This window comes from Muntiacus reevesi, chromosome 9 (genome assembly GCF_963930625.1).
Source record: "Muntiacus reevesi chromosome 9, mMunRee1.1, whole genome shotgun sequence".
NCBI lineage: Eukaryota > Metazoa > Chordata > Mammalia > Artiodactyla > Cervidae > Muntiacus > Muntiacus reevesi.
Genome location: NC_089257.1, coordinates 38,972,604 through 38,988,103, shown reverse-complemented (window position 1 = coordinate 38,988,103; position 15,500 = coordinate 38,972,604).

Below are 15,500 nucleotides of genomic sequence, written 5' to 3'. Positions count from 1 at the left end.
TGGATGGGCAGCTAATAGGGCACAAGAGCCCCATCACTTGCCCAGGGTCATCAGTGAGTACATGGCCATCCTGCCGAGATCCCAGATCTCAGCCTCCTCCCACCCCAGGGTTCCTTCCTTGGCTCTGGCTGCCCCATCTCTCTGGGCCTGAGTTTCCCATCTGTAGAATGTGAGCATCCGAATGTATAACCTCCTAGCCTCACCATCCCGGAGTTCTAGGATGGAACAGCTTTTCTTAAAGGTGCTAGAGAAAGATGAGGAGTTGTCACGGTGGATTCACAAATAGAGGTGTTTCTTCCTCAAGTGCTTAGGGCTCTGAGACGTTTGTGAATCAGGCCCAATTTTAAAAGTCGAGGGGATGAGGAGGGAACTGTGATGGCAAGTCACCCCAAGGGGCATTCTGCAAAGTAAATCTTGTAAAATGAGTTGCAGGTCCCCACGTGACCTTGGATCTCCAGTGTTAGCAGCACAGTCAGATAATCATCCTTGGCCCTTCTAACCCACGTTCTTTAAGTGTGTGGTAGTGGGTGGCCTGGGGATGGGGTGGGTGGGGGTGGGCTCTGGGTTCAAGAGGCCAGGGCTCTGGCTCGCTGCTATACACATCCTCTGCCTTCACCCCAGCCGTAGGCAGTTCCCTGCCCCTCCCCTGGCTTCAATAGTTTTATCTGACAGCCTCATACCGAGGCTGATGAAAGACTCAAAAGAGGGGTATACAGAGACGGCTTTGTGAACTGTAGCCTCTGGGCTCTGCCATGAGGAAAAGGGAGAGGAGCACTGGCCTGGCGGCTCCTGCCTTTTCAGGGCCCCAGTGACACACGTCAGCTGACAGCAGGCACCAGGACAGTCCACCTCTCATCCCCATTGCCTAGTCCTGGGAGGAAGAGATAAGGCTGAAGTGACAGCAGGAGATAGCAGTGAGGACAGGCTCACAGGACTTCTCCACCCCCGAGAGCACTGCCAGTCTGAGACACACAAATTCAGGGAGGTTGAGATGGCAGAAATCATATCAGCACTCAAATCCAAATATAGATTAACCAAGAATGAGTCTTTTGGGTCTTAGGTCAGAAAAGGTGGGTGACCTGGTACCCTTGGGATCAGGTGGCCATGCCTTGGGCTCAACCTGCCTGCAGGCTTAGGCCAGGCTGGCTGGAGCATAAATCCTCATTCATCAACAATTTGCCCTTGCAGGCTCTCCCAGTCCCCCAGGAATTTAGGTATCTCTGGCTCAAAGGTTCATAACAACCGCCCAAACATGCTTGGATCAAAGCAGATTCATATCCCGTCTCAAACACCCCTGAGCGGCAGAGAGAAGGCTAGGAGGGCTGGGATGGAGGACCTGGGGGAGGAGCCTGGAGAGGAGTCCTAGGACTTGTCAATCCCTGCTTCCCACAGCCTGGAAGTGCAAAGTGGACCTGGGTTCAAATCCTGTTGATACCATTTCCTAAACGTATGACCAAGAGCAGGTGACATGTCCTGTCTGAGTTTCAATTTCCTCATCTAGAATAATAATACCTACTCTCTTGAGAATTATTGCAAGGAAAAGAGTTGTATACATGTTGGTTTCACCCCAAATAACTAAAAATATAAATTGGAAGGGGAGAGGTAGGGAGAAATAAATACACTGTTCAAAAATGGCATATTTCCTGCAAAAAGTGTTAAGGAAACACCTTGATAGGATGGTTGGTAAGGTTCTCGTGAAAGAGTAAACAGTGCAAAAGGTTGGTGAAGCACGACCCTGTCTGACCCCTGCAGCCCCTGTCCCAGTCACAGGGCTCCTCAACAGAAAGTGGATTGGGTGGAAGTGCCCTTCCAGGCCCCAGCCCCAGGATGGGGACAGCACCAAGCAGGACTCAGAGTGGGGGTGGAAGGCAGGAGCGTGTATGAGAAAGAGAAGGTGCTTAGCAAGCTGAGAGGCATCATAAGAATGTGAGGAATCATGACCCAGGGTGCTGAGCAAGTGCGGGTTTTACATGTTTCCCTCACAAGAGAGAGAAGCTGAGGTGTAGGAGACATAGGGACGCCCCTGAATCAAAGTAAGACAGAAGCCATCTGGGGACACAACTACCTAGTAGGACTCCCGGAATGGGGTGAGGGGTTGTTTGGAGATATTCACACCTGTTCTTGCTCACTGACCCCTGCCAGCTGTTGGAACAGAGTCAGGACACCTGCCTGGAGCCATCCATGACCTGGTCCATAACACTCCTCTCTCAATTCCCCTCTCTGAGTTCCCATCAGGACTAAAGACCTACAGACTAACATCATCTGGCTGCAGCCCCAAACTGTACAGATGGAGAAACAAAGGCCCAAGCAGCAGGGTCAGAGCACAGATAAGATCTTAGGTCTCCCAGCTCCTAACCCAAGGCTCTGTCCCTGCTCCCCACTACATGCCACCCCTTTCACTACCCTGGGGGTGACCTTGGGGCAGTCACAACCCTCTTTGCTTCAAGATTCCTCCCCTGCCCAAGTGTCCTAGACAATGAGGGGCTACCAGGCCCTGACTTGCTCCTGGTGCTCCCTCCTACTCACCATCTAGTCAGACAGACGGATGGCTGCCTCGATCTCCCTCTGGGAGATGAGGAGAAGGCCTCCCTGACCCCTGCTTCCCCCAGCTCCTCTCCTCTGGGGTAACCGGCCTTGCCAGTTTGGATGAGAAAATTCCCAGGTTGCCTAGGGGAACGAGGCAGTATCCTGGGGGCACCATTCTAGAAGACTGAGCAATGACCTGTGTGATGTCACCAGGAAGCAGCAGAGAGGTGATTCCAGAGGTCCCCCCTGGAAGGGCTGAGGACAGAGCACCCTGAGGCCCCCAGGGCTGGCATGGCCTTGAGGGATGTGTCCTTTACAGTTTGATGGCAGGTGGCAACAGGTTCAGCACCCTAGTCCCACCTGGAGCCGGATCTGAGTGTTTACCCAGGGTGGGTCTCCTACCCCTACTGGGCCTCACTGAGCAAACAGCTCAAACACTGCCCTGAGTGAGCTGCTAGAGACTGAGGGAATCACAGAGAGGCACACAGAGTTACCCACACCCCTTCTCCTACTGGTGACGCTGTCACAGCCAAGTGCTGTGATAGGGACAGAATAGAGAGACAAAAATAAGTGATTAAACAGTTAATCCCACTAGGGGATTATAAGTAGAAAAATATGGGAAACTCCTGTAAATTAATGATTACTCGAAAAAGCAGGTTTGCTTAACCACAAAACTAAGCAGGCTTGCTTAGCAACAAAACCATGCAACAAGCACAGGACATGCCCCCAAATAATAAAACAATGGTGGCAGGAGACCCACATCCAGACCAGTGAGCTCAATAAGTTAATGACCCCCAAAACAGGCTCTGTGCACACACAAAAAACCCCATCATTTATGGGAAGGTGACTTTTCGAAATGAAAGACCCTCACTGTATTGAGACCTGAAAATATTTTTCGAAAGTGCTATGACAGTCCTGGCCTAACCATATGGGAAGGGACAAGTAAAGTTCCCTGCTCTGTCTAGGGGAGGAACCGATGATGAAAATGTCACGTCTACTCAAGAGAGACAAAGAAGGTCTTCTCCCCCTCCCCACTTTCCCTTTGATTATAAAACTGTAGCCCACTAAGTTCTGGGGGCACTTCCCACCCACCTGCTTGTAAACCTCACAAGGGTCTTATTCTCATAAATCACTTCTTATCTACAACTTTGCTCTCGCTGACTTCTTCTCCATGCTGACATAAAGGACTATGGTATCGAAGCTTTTTGGAGCCCCACTGAAGTGATACCAATTGGTTTCACGATCACACCCATCTCCTGTCTCAGTCCACACAGCCACATAGCATCTCAGTCCCATGCGTGGGAGTCCAAAAGGGGTACACTGGCTTGGGCACGGCAGGTCACCCAAGTGGGGTTGCCAGATAAAACACAGGACACATCTTGAAATTTGATTTTCAGATAAGGAAAATCATTGTTAGCATGTTTCAAATATTTGCTAAATCTGGCAACCTTACACCTGGGACCCTGTCATACCCACATCACACAGCCTCAAAGAGCTACACACCAGTCCCCTCACAGACCTCAGTCTCTTACCTGCCCTGGAAATGCGGTCAGCACCTGGGTTACAGCTGTTGTGCGCGCACGTGCACGTGCACGCGCACACACACACACACACACACACACAAATGACCTGGCACATCCTCTCTGTGAAGAGGTCCTGGGGCAGAGTAAGAGTCTACCACACTCATTCTAACCTTCACAATAACCTTAGGTGGAAGGTCATGCTGGGACTCCTTAGCCCCATTTGAAAAATGAGGAAAATAAGGCCCAGCAAGAAACAGAACCTATCCGTGGTATCCCCATGTGTGATCTCTGGCAGGGGGAAAAAGGGGTGCAAGGGAAGTCTTGTTACACCTGGGCCAGGCTGTGTCCCCAGCAGGTCTGAGCTCCTCAAGCAGGCCAGTCAAAGGAGCTTCTTCCCCCCAGGAACAATAGCCTAGGGGTTTGGGGATGGGCCCTCTGACCCTTCCCCCATTCAAGGGTGATACTAATAGCTCCCCCAGAGGCCCCACTAATTCCAGGAGGTGGAAACTGTTCTGTCAGGGCACTGCGGGTTCAGCTTTGAGATGAAAAAATATGAAGAAACCAAAAGAAGGAAGGTGTGGGGGCTTCCAGAAAAGAAGGCGTCATCCCAGGGCTGGAGCTCTTGCCCTGGTAAAAGGGCCAGACAACCTAGTCCTCCCCAAAGACACATAAAGACACCTCCACCCCCAGTGCCACCCAGCCTGAGCACGGAGCTGAAGGGAGGGCCTGGGGTCAGGCAGATGGATCAAGAGCCTCTGACAGAGAACTCCAGGGCTTTCAGAAGGTTGCATTGACCCAGCAATCGAACTGGGTTCCTGCAGGCAGCAATGCCTAACAGACATTAGCAGGAGGAGGACCCGGCCTGCAGAGGGGGTGCTGGCCATCTAGGTCTGGGGCCCTCCCAAAGAGGGAGTCTCCATGGTTCTACTCTGGGCCCCACTGACTGTGGACAAGGCCCAGCACCTCTCTGGTCTGTTTTCCTGCTGAGGTGCTTAAGATGCCTCTCTCCTGGTCTGGGGCAGCTGGGTGGGCTCTATAAACTGTGGACTTCTGCATGGTGGGGGGTGCATGCAGTAGAGCTCTGTTAGTCTCTTCTTTCCTCCAAGCCTAGGAGCACCCTGGGCATCAAGATTCTGCAAGGCCCAGAGAGAAGCTCCCAGGAGGGAAGGACAAGGAGAGGAGGCAGCACAGATAGGGTAAAACACTCTGCTCAGCAGTCTAGCATAATGGCTAAGAGCCTGAGCTAGGGAGCTAGGTCGTCTGGGTTAGAACCTCTTACTGTGTGATCTAGAATAAGTTACTTAACCTCTCTGTCTTGGTACTCAAATTTCTATGAACAAGTAGGCTTCTATGAACAAGTGGGACTTACATCATTGCCTCCGGGATGAAGTGAGTTCATGCACGTGGAGAGCTTAGCACGGTGCCTGGCAAGCAACAAGCACTCAATAAATGCCACAGCTACTATCAATTCTTGTCTCCTAAGCTCCCTTACCCCTGGTTCCCCAAGGCATAGCCTCTTTTCTAAGTCTCTGCTCCTTGACCTGGAGGCAGTGCCTCCCTCTTCTGACCTGGAGAAAAAGAAACAATCTAGGTTCACCTGGAACCTGGAGGGCTGAGAATAAAGCAGAAGTGACCATTATAACATCTCGTCACCCCCCCCACCCCAGTTCCTAACAGAGCTACAAAGGCCTGGATGGGTCCCTTTGGGGAGGCCTTCACTCAACGGCATGAGCTCCTCGCATCCACTCAGCCCCCTTCTCAGTGTCTGACAACAGTGCCCCAGGACAGCAGCAAGCCCCAGGGAGCCTGGCTGTGCCCAACCAGCGGGCAGGACTGTCCTGAGATGTCCACACCCCAGGGGCTGGTGTCTAGGACCCTTTGAAGGGCTCGTGTGGGGAAGGCTTGCTAGGAGCTCTGTCAGTGAGTGGGGCTGAAGACTGTGCCCTGGGTCAGGGTTCATCTTGAGGTCCAAAATTCGTACCTGGGCCAGGCCTAGAAGAAGCCCAGCTTTCCTGGGGCATTGCTGTGTCGGGGACTCCTGCCAACCACTGCCCTCTGCCCTGAGGCACTGGTACCCCCAGTTAGTGGGCATCTCCACGGTGCTTCCCCGGGGGCGGCTGCCTCCTTCAGCACCTTCTAAATTTAGGGCTTGGGCTCTGTGACTCATTACTGAATCTGCTTTGCTACCCTCCTCCAGGAGTGTGCTCCCACGGTATTTTTATCTTCTGCTGCCTCAGACTGATTAATAAGGCCCTAGAATCCTGCAGCAGCCACACACACACCACTGAGAGCTCCCCAGTCCACCCACCCCAGCTCGGCTCTGGACTGCTCTCTGACCAGGTCCTCTACTCCCCTTTCCTTTACCTGTCTGTGCACCCACCCCCACCCTGCTATGCCCCAACCCACAACCCACCCAGGTGTCCACATCTGGCTCAAAGTGTGACTGCAGTGGTGGAGGGAAAAGAGACGGAGCCTGCCCCCTCCTAACCAGCTGCCAGGCAGAGCCCTGGCCAAACACCAGGACACCTGAGTTCTGGCCTAGACCCCCACCCCCCACCTTACTGTGGGGCTCTGGGTGAGCTCGTGGCCTCTCTGGTCATCTTCTTCTTTCTCTATAAATAAGGGGTTTGAACCAGACCTCCACTAGGGTGGCCTGGACCAGAACTGAAAGTACCAATGGACTAGACTGCCACCTTCAAACAGGGTGAGCTGGGGGTAGGGTATCTGATATTGGGCCCTGTCTCCAACCCAGGTGCCTCTCTGTCCCCAGCTCCTGCTCTGTTCAGGGGACACACACAGGTCAAGACCCTGCTGTCAGCCTTTTGGGACTTCTGCCCTGCAGGGAGGAAGGGTCATGGTCTCACTGCCCAGGGCTGTACTGTGCAGCTTTGGGCAAGAATCACCTTAACTCTGGACCCAGGTGGTCAGGAACATGAATCACATGTGTGTGGAGGTGTAAATGCTCCCTGCCAGGTTCCCAGTGCCAGAGGGAGAAATGGGGATGCGAAGGCCTCCCACCCCTCCCTCAACTTTCACAAACACAGGCTGCCTGGGCGCAGAGTGGAGGTATCTGGGAGGCAGACAGATCAGGGGTGGTGGCATCTCCACCCCTGCCAGACTCTGGGAGAACCCTATCTCCAGCTGGCCTCCACCTGTGTTCATGAGTAACAAAGAGCGGCTAACAGTTACTGATCTGGTACCGTGGGCCTAGTGCTATTATATGCACTTAACAGTTCTTAACTCATTTAATTCATAGTTACACCTCAGACAGCCCTGGATACGGCTTACCACTCCTACTTTAGAGACAGTGAGGCTCAGAGTAGGGTAGTGACTCACCAAGAATCACAGCATTAAGTCACTGGGAGGGCAAATTAAAAGCTGAGTCTGACTGCAATCCTGGCTTCTGTTTGTACCCTAAGGTAGCTCTTCTCAGTGTATACATTAGACACTCAATAAATGTTTGATGAAGATGTTTGATCACTGCCATGTCATGGAAAGATCCCTATCCTAGTCCAGTTTTACGCCAGCTCCTTGTGTGTCCTGAAGAGAGTCTTTTCTTCCGTTAGCCTCAGTTTCCCCTGCTGAAAACAGAGACAAGTGAAGGCCCAGAGAATGAGACAGTTAGAGGTGAGGAAGATCTTGAATTTCTATTTCTACAAACACCTTTCTTTCATGACTTGCCGGAGGAGGCCCCATTTGCAACCAGACCTTAGCGGCTCCAAGCCCCTGTCAAACCTATGTCCAGAACTTCTAAGAGCACTCCAGAGAAAAACAACTGGGTACAGCCCCGCTCCAAGGGACAGAGAAAAGGGCAGGATCTTGGTTGGTAGTATGCTTTGCCCACGATGCCACCTGACAGCTCCACCTGGTTGGGGGAGTGGCTCCTAAAGCCTCTCAGCTCAACCTGTATCACTTCCTGTCCTTAGCATCCAAGCCAGCCCAGGTACCACCTCCAGCTGTCATGGGCAGCTGTCAGAGCCCCAAATGAAATCACCTGAGCACTCAGGTTCAGAAATAGAGACCACCCGTTTCCATTCAGGGTCGGTCCCCTTAACATTAGCCCCTCATCTGTCACATCTGAGTTCCTTCCCTTACCTGGGCCACTCTTCTGAGAAGTAGGATCTGTACAGCTTCTGCCACACTGTCCTCTGTCTCCAGGATTCTCCAGTTCCTCCTTAATTTCTTGCCTTTGGTAGTCATCTCAACAGAGCAGGGTCTTCCTCCACTAGGCCCAGCAGGTAGGAGAAGGATTAGGAATAGGGGCTTCTCTGGACTCTGAGCGCAGTCTGTCTCTCTAAGCCTATGTGCAACTAATCCTGGAGGTGCAAGGAAGGGCTCCAAGCCCAAAGCCAGCAGCCCGGGTTTTAGCCCTTGCTCACAGACTGCTGAGACCTGGAGCAAGCTCCTGCCCCTGTAGGGGCCCTCAGTTTTGCAATTTGTAGTCTGATGAAATAGTTCCTCAATCTGCAATCACCGATTGTAATAATCTTCTGCCCTTATAGATTGCTCGGCAACTTAGTTTCATTTCTGCATCTTATTTGATCCTTCCAATATCCTACTTCCATTTACAAATCAGAAAGCTTAGGTTCTCAGGGGAACAGAACTACCAAGGTCACACAGCAACTCAGAGACAGAGTCTAGAGTCCTTGCATCCTGAACCATCGTTGGTCCCTCACACGCAAAGATGCCGTAGCATACTCTCGCTGTATCACTTTCTCCGACCCACTGTCCCACTGGTAAAATGAGTGCTCCAAAGATCAGATTAACAGACGCAATGAAGGGAGCTGTGCTTAGCAAACCATTAAAAAAAAAAAAAAAAAAAAAAGGCAGAGAAATAACGGGACTGTTACGTTACTGTTTATTGCTGTTATCTTTGCTAAGGCGCCCCCGCGTGTCCATCCCCAGGCGCTCCGTTCGCGCAGGCGCTCTTCGGTGTTTACAGAAGCCCTGAGGCCCGGCATTTGCGCGTGCGCTTCCCGTCAGGGACAGCCCCATCGCCCGCCGTCGGACGCTGCTTTCAAGACCCCTAGTGGTTGTGGCTGGAGCGTAACTACGGTTCCCTGGGGCCCGGTCGGCTTCGCCTTGGGTTGAGGCGTCTCTACAACTCGGGAGGGCGGAGACCTAAGCAGTGGCAGGCAGAGGCACAGCGCGGTCTCTCAGACTCCTGCATCTCAAGTCACCGTTGCACCAAGTCTCGGGTGCCAACTTTCGGGCCCCTCACGGCACACTTGGCGGCCGCGGTGAATTGGACCGGAACTGACCACGCGCTGCCTCATGGGAGCCTTAGTTCGTGGCTAGAACCTCTTCGGGGGTGGGACGCTGTTTAAACTACATTTCCCAGAAGTCCAAGAGGCTAGCGTCTCAGAAGAAGGGCCCGGGGCTTGTTGGGAGATGGAGTGTGGCGATGGTAGTGAGTTTGTGCAGGAAGGGAAACGTGAAGAAGCGTTGGAGCCTCCGGCTTTTAGCTTGGGTTGTGGGTTCGAGGTACGGATGAGTTACACGGTAGCTGTCAGAGGAAGAGAGTAGCGCTGTTGGGCTGAGTCTTGGGCTGAGACTACACTCCCGGGGTCACCATCGCCTGTGATTCTCAGTTCTCTTACTGCTTGTAACGATGGAAATATTCTACAGCTGCACTGTCCAATAGGGTAGAGACTAGCCTGTGGCTACTGAACATTTGACATGAGGTTAAGTGCCATGAAGGAAGAGAAATATTTTTTTGAATTTATTTAAAAATTAAATCCAATTAATTACTTTTAGTTAAATTTAAATAGCAACCTATGGGCTCAGTTAAGTTCAGTCGCTCAGTTGCTTATGACTCTTTGCGACCCCATGGACTGAAGCCTGCCAGGCTTCCCTGTCCATCACCAACTCCCAGAGCTTACTCAAACTCATGTCCATTAAGTCGGTGATGCCATCCAACCATCTCATCCTCTATCGTCCCCTTCTCCTCCTGCCTTCAATCTTTCTCAGCATCAGGATCTTTTCCAGTGAGTCAGTTCTTCGCATCAGGTGGTTAAAATATTGGAGTTTCGGCTATGACTAGTGGCCACCTTATTCTACAGCGCACAGTGTACTAGACCTCCTAGTGTTCATAATCAACAGTCATCTTCCTGGTTTGTGAGACCTAAGACTTTACAGTTTTCTTTCTACTGTTGACTGAAAAAAGTGCACCATGTAAAGGTTGAGAACTACGTTTTATTTGCAGCCTTACTGAGGATTATAACTTGGGATGGCAGCCTCTCAGATAGCTCTGAAGGACTGTTCAAAAGAGGTAAGGAAGGAGCAAGGAATTTTCCCTGAAAAAAAAAATGTGTAGTGAACATTCAAAGATTATTGCTATTCATACACAAGAAACCAGATGTCACAAATTAACTTTTAGTTTCCTTTTATGTATGAGAAGATGCAAGAGTCGAGGCTTACTGAAATTATTCCTTTGGTTTTGAACTGTGTTGGAGAAAACTCTTGACAGTCCCTTGGACAGCAAGGAGATCCAACCAGTCCATCCTGAAGGAAATCATTACTGAATATTCATTGGAAGGACTGATGCTGAAGCTGAAACTCTGATACTTTGACCACCTGATGGGAAGAACTCAGTCATTGGAAAAGACTCTGATGCTGGGAAAGATTGAAGGCAGGAGGAAAAGGGGATGACAGAGGATGAGATGGTTGGATGGCATCACCGACTCAATGGACATGAGTTTGAGTAAACTCCGGGAGTTGGTGATGGACAAGGAGTGCTGTGATACAGTCCGTGGGGTTGCAAAGAGTCGGACATGACTGAGCAACTGAATTGAACTGATGCATCTTAAAACTATCTAGGGTTAGTATACTGTTTTTCTCCATCCAGAATTCCCCCTCAGGGTGCACCCATTGTAGGGGGTAACTGCAGGGGCTGATGACTTGATGGCAGGAAACATTCTTTGTTTACTTACTTGACAGGCAACATATTTTTTTTGTCCACACTGCCTACTTACTACACTCAGTCTGCAGATTCCACCTCCTTTGTGTGTCCCTTGAAAATCTAAAAATTAGTTCAGGCTGTAAAAACCTGCTGTGGTGTTCATCAGGCTGGAATAACAGAGAGAAAGCCAGCTGCAAAATTAATAAGAAACAAAATTTTTCCCAGAGACATACTGCAGCTATAAAATATCATAACAACCCTCTTCTTGGAGTGACTATTTCTTACTCACTGAACAATTTTGTTTCCTAAAATCATAGACTATCAGAAATTTTGCTTTTAGAATAGGAATGAAACTCTTGCCTGGAGGAGCTAAATCACTAAGAGGACAGGGTTTACAACCCAGGTGTGGAGAGATTCAGAAAAGGGACTTCTAAACATATATTCCACATGAGCCTTAACTTTATTGTTTCCGAGGAAACAAGACCCTGAGTTCACTGAGCAGTCCAGACCTGATGTAAGCTACTTTACACACAGCTGTAGTTTGCTTTGAGCTATCAAAAATACTGCCTGATTTACATTTCACCTAATTCCACCTCTCTCAGATCCTATAAGAACTCTTTTTCTTTGTGTTTGGTAGGACACTCCTTGATTCCTCTGATATGCTGTCTTCCTCATAGCAATGGGTCAATAAACCTGACTCCATTGGACTATGGATTGTCCCCGGTGGTCTTTGATTGATTGGGTTAGAACACCCTGAAATACTGATGTCCTCCAGGTTCCCTCACAGGCCCACTCTTCACTGCATACTCTCTTTGGATGACCTCATTCACTTCCATCCATAAGCTGATGACCCCCCAATTTATGGCTTAGGTCTCTCTTTGGCCTCTGAGACATCTACTTCTGGTTGACTCAGGTTCCTTAAACTCCGTGAATTTAACACTGAATCTTTTTTTGGAGGGGAGGGGCAGCCACTTTTCACTGCTGTGCTCCAAGTAAGAACTAGGCACTGACCACCTCTGACCATGATATGAGTAGGGACACTCCTCACCTGGGTCGGATAACTCTTCACGCACTGTCTCAAGACTGCAGCACACTGGGTCAGCTGCTTTTCACATAGGTCAGCAGCCCAAACCTTAGAAAGCTGGGGGCGGGGGGTTGGGGGCTGCAAGTGGAAAGTGGGTCTCAATTACTCTGCCCCCTTCCCCTGATCCCTCAGTAATGGCCGGGGCCTCAAGAAAGAGGCTGCAGACGCAATCCCATCTGTCTCCCCCTCCTCATCTCTCATGGTCCCCCCCACTTGAAGCTCTTCCAGTGGTGCCTCCAGCTCATCCAGTCTTAGACCCTACTAGTGCCTTGGAAATTTCATAGCCAACTGTTTTCACTGAGCCTGGTGGCTATGCAGAAGGGTGAGGTGTGGCCTGCCTGCTGCCTGGAGGGAGGGTGAACACTGTGGGAAGAAGCTTCATCTTGGGCTGTGTTTGGTTTTCTCTTAAACACGGCTAGAAGCAAATACACTTCGACATCTTGAGGATTTAACTTCCATGTGAAGGACCCTCTAGCCATTTCTATTCCACTTCACCTCTGCCACATCTCATCTACAAAAGATGTTTATATTCCTCTTATTCATGTAACTTTGACCTGACTTTTTGGAAAATGAAAAGGGGTCATCTTTCCCGTCTATTTCAAAGCACTGTTTATGTTTACCCATACTGACTGATGCCCAAATCACAAGTTTCTCTCCTTGGTGGATGTAGCTTCAGTATCTCATTCCAAACATTGTTTTCCCTTTAAAGCAATAGTCAACACTGCATTCATGTGGTTTGTAAGAAAGGTTGGGGGTCCTAGGACCCCATCAGCTACAGATGAACTTGTTCCCTCAAACCCTGAGCCTTTTGACCATTTCATGCTTCTAAACCATTTAATTTTTAGTTCTGTATTGTTTAATTCATAATCTTTGGTGGACCATTGATTATAGACATAAACAACTATTTAAAGAGAAGCATAAAAATAAACCTGTAAGTCTGTCTAAAGATGATTGTTACCAGATTCTTGCATTTATCCAACCAAAATTTATATACAGCATATCCAGATGTCACAGAGACTACAAAGCCACAGCTAGAAGAAAGAAAAAAAAGCAGACATGATGGCTTTTCATGTATGGAGAATAAAGCTAGTCCACTCTCACAGGTGTCATTTGTGAGAACTGCTTGCAAACAGCAGTCTGAACCTTTAATCTCATCATTTAGAAACAAAACATAAACATTAGAAACAAAAAAATAAACCTGTTGGATTTTAAAAAGTATTATGAAGTATTTCAGACATATACTTCCAATGTTAGGACACACAGATCCAGTTTTTTCTTTGGGTTTTACTGAATTCCATCTTTTGAGTATACCATATGTAATCATTCATCCTGTCATATACTGGAGTGCAACTGCTGGTACCAAGGGTGTTTTTGAATGATTGTGTGTGTGTGTGTGTGTGTGACTGTGATGTAGCCAAAGTGCCCACCCAAGAGGTTAGCTCTGTTTACACTCCTACCAGCAGGAATGATGGTTCCATTTCCCACACCCTCACCAACTCTAAATATTAATAAATTTCTTAATTTTTACCAATCTGATGACTGTAACATGACCTCTCATTCATACTTTAACTTAAATTTCACTAGTCGTGCATAATTTTTTTGTGTGGACCATTTGGTTTTCTTCTTCTGATAAAAATCATTGCCCATTCTTATATTAGGTTTTCTGCTCTTCAGCTGAAGTTCTTTACATCCTTTGGATTTTTACTAATTTGTTATACATGTTGCAAATATTTTCTCCTCATCTACCTCTCTGTCTGCCTCTCTTTTTACTTTGTATATAGTGTCTGTTTTTGAGAAAAAACATATAACGTAAAAATTACTATTTTAAGGACTTCCCTGGTCCAGTGGTTAAGACTCCACACTTCCACAACGGGAGTGCAGGTCCTATCCCTAGTCAGGAAACTAAGGTTGCAGGGAGCAGCCTAAAAATATATACATATATTACCATTTTAACCATTTTTAAGTGTACAATAATTCAGTGGCATTAATTACATTCACAGTGTTGCAAAACCATTACCACTATTTCCAAAGCTGTTTCATCATCTCAAACAGAAATTATGCAAACATTAAGTAATAACTACCCATTTCCTCTACATGCCTTTATAACCTCTAATCTACATTCTGTTTCCATCAGTTTGACTATTCTATGTATTTTATATAAGTGGTCACAAAATATTTGTCCTTTTGTGTCTGACATTTCATGTGGTATAAATTTTCAAGATTCATAGAAGTTATAGCATGTATCAGAACTTCATTGCTTTTTATGGCTGAATAACATTTCACTGTATGTATAAACCACATTTTGCTTATTTATTCACCTGTTAATGGACATGAGTTGTTTCCACCTTTTTTCTATTGTGAATAATATTATGACCTTGTGCCGGTGCTCGTGCATGCGTGCTAAGTCGCTTCAGTCATGTCCGACTCTTTGCAGTTGCACAGACTGTAGCCCGCCAGGCTTCTTTGTCCATGGGGTTCTCCAGGCAAGATTTCTGGAGTGGGTTGCCATTACCTCCTCCAGAGGATCCTCCTGACGCAAGGATAAAACCTGAGTCTCCTGTGTCTCCTCTGTTGCAGGTGGATTCTTTACTGCTGAGCCATTGGGGAAGCCCCATTATGAACAAAGATATACAAATATCTCTTTGAGTCCTTGCCTTCAGTAAACCTAGGAGTGGAATTACTGGTAGGTTCTATGTTTAATACATTATGTTCTATGTTTAACCTTTTGAGAAACCATCAAACTTTCCCACAGTGGCTGCACCATTTTACATTCCCACTAGGAATGCCCAAAGGTTCCAATTTCTTAACATTTTTGCCAGTGCTTGTTATTTTCCATTAAAACAATTTTTTAAAATCATAGCCATCATAGTAGGCATAAGGTGATTTGCATTTCCCTAATGAATAACAACACTGAGCACTCTTTCATGTGTTTGTTGGTCTTTTGTATATCTTCTTTGAAGAAATGTCTATTCAAATTATTTGCCCATTTTTTGAATTGGGTTATTTTTGTTGTTGTTCAGTCATTAAGTTGTATCTGACTTTTTGTGACCCCACGGATTGTAGCACTCCTAGCTCCCCTGTCCTTCACTATCTCCCAGAGTTTGTTCAAATTCATGTCCATTGAGTCTCGGTGATGTTATCTAACCATTTACTCTTCTGCCCCCGCTCCTTTCTCCTTTTGCCTTCAATCTTTCCCAGCATCAGGGTCTTTTTCAAAGAGTCAGTTCTTCACATCAGGAAGCCAGATTATCAGAGTTTCAGCTTCAGCATCAGTCCTTCCAATGAATATTCAGGATTAATTTCCTTTAGGATTGACTGGTTTAATCTCCTTGCAGTCCAAGGGACTCTCAAGAGTCTTCTCCAGCACCACAATTTGAAAGGATCAATTCTTTGGTTCTCAACCTTCTTTAATGGTTCAATGCTCATATCTGTACATGACTACTAGAAAAACCATAGCTTTGTCTAT